Here is an 11168-nt window from a genome sequence, read left to right as displayed (position 1 = left end):
ACAACATCAATAGTTAGCTACCCGGTAATTGGATGCATGGTCATACTTCAAAGCACTGTATAAAGACTGGAAACAAGGTTCACCTGTTCTTGTAAGGGTTCACCAATCCTTGTAAGGGTTCACTAATTCATAGACGTTAATGGAGGAACACAACATGATTTAAAGCGGGACTGCACTACTTGTAGCTACTTGCTCCCTCTATATAGCAAACAATGCCTAAGCGGTGTCCGTTGGTCCCCCATGATCCCCTTTTTCTTATGTTAAGTGAGAGCTGATTTGATGAGATAGCCACCTGTCAGTGACCATGCAGGGAGGTCTAATCCCTCCTGGCCAAACTAGTGCAGACAGGCTTTAAATGCAAATCAAGTCTTCCAACTCTTTCAACATCAAACACAGTAGAGGGTTGACCATGAGCAGTTAAGAGCTCAAATAAGCACACCTATGACATGCAAAGCAAATTGCTGCTCTTTCTCGATACAAAAGAAGCCTTGTAAGATCCTTAAAGAGAGACAAAAGAACAACATATTAAAAAAAATAAACATAAAAATAAAGAGCAAATTGAAAAATAAGTTATAGGGGTCTAACTATTTTCAAATTGCTTTGAAATTTAAATACAAGGTTGACTAATTCCTTCAGGATTATCGACCAACACAACAAGATAAATACAAATCAAGTCTTTCAACTCTTTCAGCATCAAACACTGGTAAAAGGTCGACCATGAAACCTTAAGAGCTAAATTAGATGAAACCTATGGCATGTAAAGCAGATTGCTGCTTCTTTCTAAGTACAAATGAAGCCCTGTAAGGACCTCAAAAAGAACGTAAGAGAGAAAACCTACAATGCAAGACGAGAACTGAGTCAGAGGGATCTAAATATTTTGCAAAATTAATTCAAATTCATTTGAAATTCAAGCAATTGCTAACTCATTGGATACTGGTTGATATATTTTGAAGGCTCCAGGTTACACAAATAAGGATTAAATACCAGAGAGTCTGGTTATTCTATGATTCAATCTTCAAAATTTCATGATAATATTTAATACCATAGCCATCTGTGATTTTTTAAATCTAAACAGCATTCCTCTTTTCATATTAGAGAAATTACCTGTCTTGCCACCTTCAAAAGGTCCCTCAAAACTTACCCTTTTCCCCAGTGATCTATGTGATCTACTTCATGTGAGACTGTCCATTTTTTTGTCCTCTTTTCATATATTTGTATTGTATAGCGATCCTTAATATGAGATATTATTATTATTATTTTATTAATTGTAACAACATTATGCCTACAGATCTTCAGTTGCCTTTCCCATCCTATGATTAGTTATCATATGGCAGATGGTGTTGGGATAGTAATTGACCTACCTTTCCTAGAAATAAAAGTCATGTTCCCCTCAGACATGAGTGAAGTCTAATGAAATTATGTTTCATACCTGTTTAGTGGTGAAGAGTTCAGGGGAACTAATGTCTGATTTATAGGTAAAGGTAATGTCTCATGAATGCCAGAGGGACAGATATACTTTTAAAGACCCTGCTGGAAGTGAAAAGTGAAATAAATCAATTAAATATCAATATCAGAAAGCTTAATGGTATAGACCAGTTTTGGAAACGCCCCCCTCTCAAAAAATGAAATGGAAGCTCTATTACCAATCATGTGAAAGAATATGTTTCGACTAATATGTGATGATACAAATTTTGCCGGGAAACCGCCTACTTATAGATATATTTGGTGAATTATTATATCTTTCCGGACTGATTATATATATCGCGTAGTCCCATATACATCTTTCTGTGTACAGAGCTTGTAACTGTACCAAGACTGGGCCAATTAATTTCTTATCATTTTGATGATTCAAGAACCTGCAGTACACACCAATGCTTACATGCATATGCTAGATGATCAACCTTTTCTGATTGATTCCACAACGTTTCTTTCACAATGCAATCGCAAGACCAGAACTGGTCAATATCTTTAATATCAATATCATATGCTATGTTAGTGTCTGTAAGAGGACTAACAGCTCTCTGAAAACTTGAAATCTAAAGTCAGAAGTTGTCAACCTAAAAAATTTGATGACATCATCTTATGTGGAGTACGTTTTATTCACAATGACTTTGCATTAATTTGCATTCTATGCTCGCTCAGCTTTCCTCTGATATAAAGTCGTATTTTCATTAGATAGGGTCTTAAAGCCTGTCTGTACTAGTTTGGCCAGGGGGATTAGACCTCCCTGCAAGGTCACTGACAGGTGGTTATCTGATCAAATCAGCTCTCAATTAACATAAGAAAAAGGGGACCATGGGGGACCAACAGGCACCGCTTACGCATTATTTGCTATATAGAGGGCGCAAGTAGCTATAAGTAGTGCAGTGGGGCTTTAAAGCTGTCCTGTTATGTCCAAAAATAAAGTTGAAAATACTTACCACCCCTTGTAGGTCTACCCATCTTCGTTTCCAATGCAACATATTTAGTAAATCACCCTTCACCAGCAGGATGAACAACCTTTCTTTCGCCAGACATCCAACTGCATTTGCCACACTCTACCCAGGTGAGGTACATGGGCACCCGGTAGGATTATTCCTTGACATGCACTGGTTTCCAACGGTTTTCGGAGCTAAAGCTAGGGTATCAATTCTAGACCGGTTTTAAGCTCTTTTGGTGTCAAATGATAGAAGAATGGAATATTATTATACATTAAACTCTTAACGGGACATACCTACTGATCCTGATATGTAAACAATTACGGTTGGATCTATACACCTATTTGTTAACCAGTTGAGTACCGAATCCTCATATTCTCCATTGGTTTAAAACAGGAACCACTTTGTTCCAGGATTCACTGGGTTAAACTAGGTCAGACTGGAAATCCGCTGTCCATTTTATGAGAATTGATTGTGTCTGGTCAAACAATAGCCAATTGCAAGGAAGTACTTTGGACAATATCGGATATACATCGTTAGCAAACCTGACCTTCATAAGTCTGTATCATTGTCAGAGTAGGAGGTGATGTAAGAAGAGATCGTCTCCACTCGTTTTGCCCATCTCTCAATATTTGCTTTTTAGTTAAACTTTATAATTAAAAAAAAACAAGCAAGTGAACAAAAATGGTGAAGTTACAAACAAAAATTGATTTGATCTGATTATCACAAAGGATTGTCAACATCGTGGAGTATAGAAATTATAGAAAATAAGATGCGATCGAGACTCCTATTCGAAGATGCCCATTACTTACAATTTTGAAAATGTTGCTGAGTAATTGCAGAGACTTGTTCTTAGTAGGTACTTATTATTAGACAAGATGAGAGGAAAGATGGAATATCATTTTGAGGGAATATGGAGGAGCAAAGGAAACAGTTTGGACAGAGCTAGAGCTGAAATTTGATATTTTTAACCGGCAAGGTCGATAGACATCTTGTCATTTGCCCTACATAGAAATCAGACCGAATGCTTAGGACTGGTTCAAATAAACAAACAGCGACAGTTTAACACAAGATTTTTTTCTCGATCGAATGCAGGTATGTAACTAAATAGCAAGTGGGGGTGAAAACAAAAGTAGCAGTGCACAAGATAGGTCCCTACTCAGTACTCACTTTGTTATACAATACTGAAACGTAAACTGTATCGTCATGAAAACACTCAATGCAGTCTATACTGCGTCATACATGTATACGAACAGGCCTTAACACTTGCATCTACGCAAGCCAAAGATTAAAAATGCTCAGTATGAATGCATCTATAAGAGGAAGGGTGGAGAGATTTTGACAAGCATTCCTAATACCACTCAAATAATAATAATAATAATAATCTTTAAAGTCCACTCCCAAATTTTATTAAGTTAAACTGAAATGGAAATTCTTTTTGCCCAATTGATCATGAGCCCGGCAGCCATTGAGCAGCGCCAGATCGACGTTGCTCTATCCAATCTAGTCCAATCTAGCTTAAAAATCCTACTCAGCTGTTTTATCATTAATGTCTTCTGACTGAGTCTTGTAAAGTTTTAGGCCTGTAGTTAAAAACCAGATAAATTTTCTAGTGTAAATGCCTTTACAGTAGGAAGTGTGAACAGATTGAATTTATAGTGTGAATGCCTCTACATGAGGATGGGCGAGCAAATTAAATTTCTAGTGTAAATGCCCATAAGGGAGGAAGGGTGAAGAGATTTGACAAGCTAGCCCCATACCGCTCGTATAACTTCCTGTCTAGCCTGTAGTCCGACTTAGCCCTTTTATTATTGACGTCATATTATCAGTCTCCTCCTCAGGTTCATCATGACATACTGTCATGTCAACTGTGATATCTTCGGAACAAAGAGGGCAGTTCAATGAACAGCTGTCAATATAAAGTCAGGACTTACTCCAAATGTAAAAAATAATACTATCAAATATTTTGTAATTATTACACTGGAATGGAATGAAGCAATATAGATAAAATGTCTTGCTCGAGGACATACATGTAAGTAAAGTATCCTGGCAGGGTTCAAACCCACAACCTTTGCATTTCCAGTCAAGTGACTTAACCACTAGACTATGACACCTCTTATCATAATTATGTTCTTGTATAGCAGTCCCCTGTAGAAACAATTTTAAAGATTTTTGTTTATAAATCTATATATATATATTTCATTACGAATGAAAATTCAATATGACTAAGACTATTGGTGGTACTACCAGAAAGCAACATCATTCAGTGGTCTATTCAAGATATTCTTAATTTTTGATGAAATATTTGGGAAAACAGACACAAAAAGGGGGGTACGAAGGAACCTAGGAGTTACTTTTACACTGGCAGTGCAAGTTTCTAGTGATGTCTTTGAAACAAAGCTGATCGAGTATCTCTTGGATTTATTATTGACGTCATATCACTATCAGTCTTCTCCAGTTCATCATGGCATACCTTCTTGTCACCAATGATCTCTTCAAGACAAAGAAGGAAGGCCACTCAACAGCTGTCAATATTTAACCGAGTAAAAATTAAATGCTGGATGATAAGCACCTTCAAAATCTTATCAACAACAATAACCTGGACTTTCCATAAAATTATTAATACCATTAAAATTCTCTTCTTAGTGTAACCCCCCCCCTCCCCTTACAGATTTCCCCCCTTTTTTAATTGGAGGGGGGGGGGGGGGTTCTAAGTCATGTTGGATCTACATTGCCAATGATGGTGCATATTTCAAATAGGAGTCAAGTTCAACTCGTAGAAAAGCTACACAAAACATTATAAAAGGGTCTTTAATATGAAACTAACAATTTGCTTGGACGTGACCTCCATTACACATTAGGGAGTTTAGAAGAAGCCATAACGACCAACAGGTTAATGGAGGGCGCCCCTGCAAGGTCAAAGGTCAAAGGAGTTTGGTGATGTCACTCTAAAACTCAGAGGCCAAGTGAGTGAGTCAGAAGGCTGGTATTCTGATGAGGTAATCCCCAAACCTGAAGTTAGTTGTGAAACTACTGGGTTTTTTTTTTGTTCTTCAAAATTTTAATTCTCAAGACAACTTTTCTTTCTTGGTAAATTGCTCCCTGAACCAGGAAGTTGTGAGAGTGCAATAAATCAAAACAAAACAATAGCTGAAGAGTGTGTAGGGAGTAGAGAGGAAGACATAGAAGTTGAGGAGATGAAATTTACCAAAACAGAAGGAAAGAAATAAGATGACTAAACTGGTACTCTATTGAGGTAATCCCCTAAACTTGAGGCTAGCTGTGAAACTGTTTTCATTCTCTAGATCAAATGTCTTCATTAATTGCTCCCTGAACCAGAAAGTTGGCAGAGGGTAATAAATCAAAACAAAGCAAGAGTTAAATATACAATGTAGTAGAGGGAATACAGAGAAACATAAACAGGTTAAGAAGATAAAATTTACCAAAACAAAGGGAAACAAATAATTTGACTACCTGGTACTTTGCCAAGGTGAGCCCCCAACCCTGAAGCTGATTGTGAAACTGTTTTCCATTCTCTAGATGGAATTTCGTCATTAATTGCTCCCTGCACCAAGAAGTTGGGAAAGTATAATAAATCAAAACAATCTATAGCTGGAGAGGGTTTAGGGAATACAGAGACAATGACAAAGAAGTTGAGGATATGAAATTAAGTTTAAAAAAAGGGAAATAAATGAGATAATGAAAAAAAGAAGACTCAGAAAATGGACAAGTATTCTAAAACTATGATCAGCTGATTTTCTTTGGGAGTGACCATAACTGTACCTCGTAGAACGGTGCAATTCGATAAGACAACTCTAAAATGAGGTCTGTATGGAGTGCAATTTTAAAAGTTATCATGATTGAAAATTCAGTTACTGTAACAGTGGAAAAGAACTATGTTAGCACAATCTTCCATTTCTTTCCCCAGTCACTTGTTCTACCATTTCATTTTACGGTTCCTTCAAGAAGAGGTTCCATAAGATTTGGAAAGGATGAGAGGGCAAACAGAAGTTATTCTTCATCATCCAACCTCTCTCTCGTCCTGTCATCACTCTCAATGTTGCTATCATATGTTGCCCTAGATGTATCACCATGTAGCTTTGCATTGTCATAATGTTACTTGTTCATGTCTCCTGCTGCTGTACGTAACCTCCCAGATTAATCACCGACTTCCTCACCGATTGTCAACGTATAATCGCTGGTAGCAATCTCAGACTCATTTTGTTCTCCAGGGATAATTATATGTATTAAGCCTAGGGTAAAAACCTGTTCATAAAGACTGCTCAAACTGAACAAGGTAATTGGACTTCATACACAAGTAAACTTCTTGTATGTAAATGTTCCTTCAGTATAGGTTTCCATGAGACAGAGAGCTGTTATATTTCTATTGGGGAATCTTTGAGGGAGAACCATGACCCCATGGGGACCAGGGACATATGTTAGCCTACAGTCAAAACCTGTTTATAAAGACTGCTCAAACTGAAGAAGGAAATTGGACTTCATACACAGGTAAACTTCTTGTATGTAAATGTTCCTTCAGTATAGGTTTCCATGAGAGCTGTTTTGTTCTTGTTTTATTTCTATTGGGAAATCTTTGAGGGAGAACCATGACCTCATAGGGACCGGGGACATATGTTAGCCTACAGTCAAAACCTGTTTATAAAGACTGCTCAAAGAAAGCAAGGGATTGGACTTTATACACAGGTGCACTTTTTGAAAGTAAATGTGCCTTCAGTATAGGTTTCTATGAGAGCTGTTTTGTTCTTGTTTTACTTCTATTGGGGCCCCGGTGTAGTGGTCCACCTGCACATCCCAATCAGGCAGAGTATATAAACGGCATCTGCAAGAATCTTCAGTATTCAAGGAGGCAGATTATCTTGAAGAATATGAAGAAGAATCTTTGAAGGAGAACAATGACCCCATGACCCCATAACCTCATGACCTCAGACTATAGTACAGCCCTCAGATGTCATATCCATTATTGTAAGGAACAGAATATCACTTTAAAATCAAATTGTAATAATGATCATTAGAACGATTAAAAAGTTCTTTTCACCTTTCGTATATTATCATATTTTTATATTTCTAATCCTGGAGGAAATTCCTGGGAAGAAAACGACCTCGTGACCTTGAAGTAGGGTGCAGCCCTCAGATGTCATATCCCCTATTAATGTGAGGTGGAGAAGATTAATGGCACACCCATAGAAGCTAATGATGACAACAAGCTATCAGATGTTGGATGTATACCTCATCACTTGTACATTAGGGCCTGTACTTCATGAATTTAATTTGTTAGGGGCCTATATGTCTGTTTCAAATATTTTGAAGCAAATGTGAAACACAGGCAGATGGTACAGTAAAGCATGGTGAAAAACAAGTGAGAATGTTCTGTTTTATTTATGGGGATTATTAATAATGTCAATTAATTTAAAAAAAAAGAAAAAAAAAGATAGATTCTACTAGGACAATACAAATGATAATAATGAGGAGTATGAGAAGGAGCTGTAGGAAAAGAAAAGGGAGAGGGAGAAGGAGGAGTAGAGAGGGAGGAATAGGATTAGGAGAATGAGGAGGAGGAGACTGAGAAAAAGAAGGAGGAGGAGGAGGAGACAGAGAAGGAGAAGGAGGAGGAGGAGGAGATGGAGAAGGAGAAGGAGAAGGAGAAGGAGAAGAAGGAGAAGGAGAAGGAGAAGGAGAAGGAGGAGGAGACAGAGAAGGAGAAGGAGAAGGAGGAGGAGACGGAGAAGGGGAAGGAGAAGGAGGAGGAGAAGGAGAAGGAGAATGAGAATGAGAATGAGAAGGAGAAGGAGAAGTAGAAGGAGGAAGAGGAAGAGCAGGAGCAAGAGACTGCTGAATTGCTGATGATTACAAAATAGTTTAATAAAAATTTAAAACCTATCGTATAACACATTACTTTTTCTCACACATTAGACAAAAATCCTACTAAAAAAAAAAAGGAGAGATTTGTAGTAGTGATTATATTTTAACTAACTATGGTTTGCCAAAATATGCCTTTCACACACATGGGAACACATCTTCTAATGGTTAGCATCTCTAATGAACCACAATGAACTTTAATCACTTTCCATCCCCCAATTTTCATTTCAGATTTCACGGAGTATGAGCGCCTTCACAAGAAGCTGTCTCATCTGATTATCCTCAAGCCAGCAAGCTTATCATCTTTATCTTCTAACAAAAGTCAATTATCTCAACACCAGCTAATATAATGCCTCACACTGACTTTAATTTGTAGGAGAAGTCCACCCTGACATTAAGTTGGTTTTTATAGACTTTCATTTTCTTTGTTATTGATTACGGAATAGATTTGTTTTCACATATAGGCATAGGAACATATTTGCAATAACTATACTTAGGGTTAATGTATGATTGAAAGTTATCTTGAGGGAATATACAATTTACTGATTTTTTTTTTTTTTTTTTTTTTACGACAGAGGAAATGGGAGGGGAGCTTGCAAGATACGTCACAGAGTTGTCAAATTCTGTTTGACAACTTCAAAAATTCATATCTTTCTTATTCTTAACCAGAATTTGCTTACACTTTCACTGACCTATTCCTCTCATTTTTGCTTCTATTAAAACATTTCATATCAGGGTGGACTTCCCCTTTCACATAGAAAGGTAATCCTACGTTCTGGAAACGACATAGATAAATTATCATGAGAATAATAGAATAAATGGCACAGTATGAACAAAGCTCTGCCGTATGTAAGGCAGTTCACAGTGTTCAAGTAACAGACTGATGATCTATGTCTGCAATGTGAACATAGTCTCTATACAAGCATGTCCACATGAGGTACAGTGTGAATACACTCTATATAAGCATGTGATGGTGAGTATGCATTAGTGTGATATTCTATGTAGACAGATTGAACGTCTAGAGGGGCTAGAGTCTCCTCAGTAACTGGCAAACACATAGACATAATACAAATAAACATATACACCTCGTCATAACTTCCTAGTTGACAGACTGGACGGATCGACTTCAGACATTAATCCTACATCAATTTTACACAAGTTGATGTCCAAACTTCTACTCCGGACCCAACACTTTACATAGAGGTTAACCCTAAACCAAACTAAAACCTACTGGTAATCATATTTGGTATACTGTGAGCCCACTTCTCTTCTGTGTAACTTAGACACCTATTTCTTCTTGCAGACACATCTCTCCTCCTCCTTCCCACTTTTCTTTTCCTTTCTCCTCCCTTTTCTTTCCCTTCCTCCTTTCTCAACTCTTCCTTCCCTGCTTCATTCTTCTTCCTTTTATCCATCGTCTCCATGCTTTCTCCTCTCACTCTTATTTGCATATCAATAATCACACCATTTCATAATGATTGTAAAAGTGAGTAATGTTCACCTAGATGTATTATCTATTTTCTATACAGTATGAATACCATCTATTGTACTTATATCACACTGGTGGACATTATGTATGTTAAAAATATGTTTTTTTGAAATATTATGTAGAAATCAATAAATCAAATCAAATCAAATTAATCAAATAACATCACTACATCAATGACATGTTTGCTTGGGCTAAGACATGATAGTCATGCAAAAGTAGATTATGAAGTGAGCCCTCTCTTGCCAGGATATGGAAAACAAAAACATATTACCAATGAATTGTATCACTGAGGATGCATTTGATGAACCTTGATCCAAGTACAAATGATTAATTCTAAAAAAATGACAAAGCCTAGGTAGAGTTTCAAGAAATGCAATGATCTAAGGATCAGATTCTTCATGTGCCAGTGCAAACTTTCTTTTTGCGTAATTCAAGAGAAGTACTGACACGCAAATTCTTTCTAAACTATAAAAGTATAGATCTAATCACTCACTTACTCACTGATATTGTCTGTCTGCTTGCTATTGCTAAGAAACGGGAGGTAAAATTTTACAATTGACAATAATAATTTAAATCTGTGCATAATGAAATAGGCCGAGCAATCAAACATGCAATCAAAGACCCAATCTTGTTTTCAAATAAAATGGACTGGCCAAAATAAATTAATAAGTAGCATATCCTAAATTTGGAAAAATATTTAAATGTATAAAAACTTTAGCATATTAAAGCAAGCCTATATGAAGCGAGTGACCCTACAGCAGATGCGACTATAAATAATACACACAGTAAGAGTACAAAATCTTTTAATTTCTTATAACTAGATAGGAAGAAGCATGCTAACAAAAAGATAAAAACACACCTAGTTGCTCACCTTATATGATGCACTAGCGAGAGACCAAATTTAATTTGCTATTATGCAGATTTAAAAAAAAGCCTGCTTGTTGTTTTTATTTCCGTATAAAAAATAATCAGATACAAATACAAATATACGGCTGGTTGCCCATATTCAGCTGCAACGATAATTGTTGCTGCTGGTCTTCCATGGGGCCGGTAATCTACATATGGTGAACTCCCTTCTCTTGTCCGTCTGATACTGCCACATATGTGTAGTCCTAGACTAAAACTAAATCTTACATGCTATACTGTGCAGATAAAAAAAATTCTGTTTGCGCCTACCTTGCTCCCATAATGGGAGAGTTCGTAGACACACCAGCCTCCAGGCATCGTGGTTCCTTCTATCGTCTGCACAACCATATTGTCCACAAACATCAAGAAGGTCAGTCCCGTCTTGTCCTTCCAATCGCGCCCAGGAAGGTCCAGGAGGGAAGTGCAGGATGGGGACGACGGAGAGATTGGTCCTAGGTCTGGAACGGTCTCTTCATCTC

Source organism: Strongylocentrotus purpuratus, unplaced genomic scaffold (assembly GCF_000002235.5).
Source record: "Strongylocentrotus purpuratus isolate Spur 01 unplaced genomic scaffold, Spur_5.0 spur5_scaffold_1, whole genome shotgun sequence".
Lineage (NCBI taxonomy): Eukaryota > Metazoa > Echinodermata > Echinoidea > Camarodonta > Strongylocentrotidae > Strongylocentrotus > Strongylocentrotus purpuratus.
Note: the sequence above shows the minus strand (reverse complement) of the source record.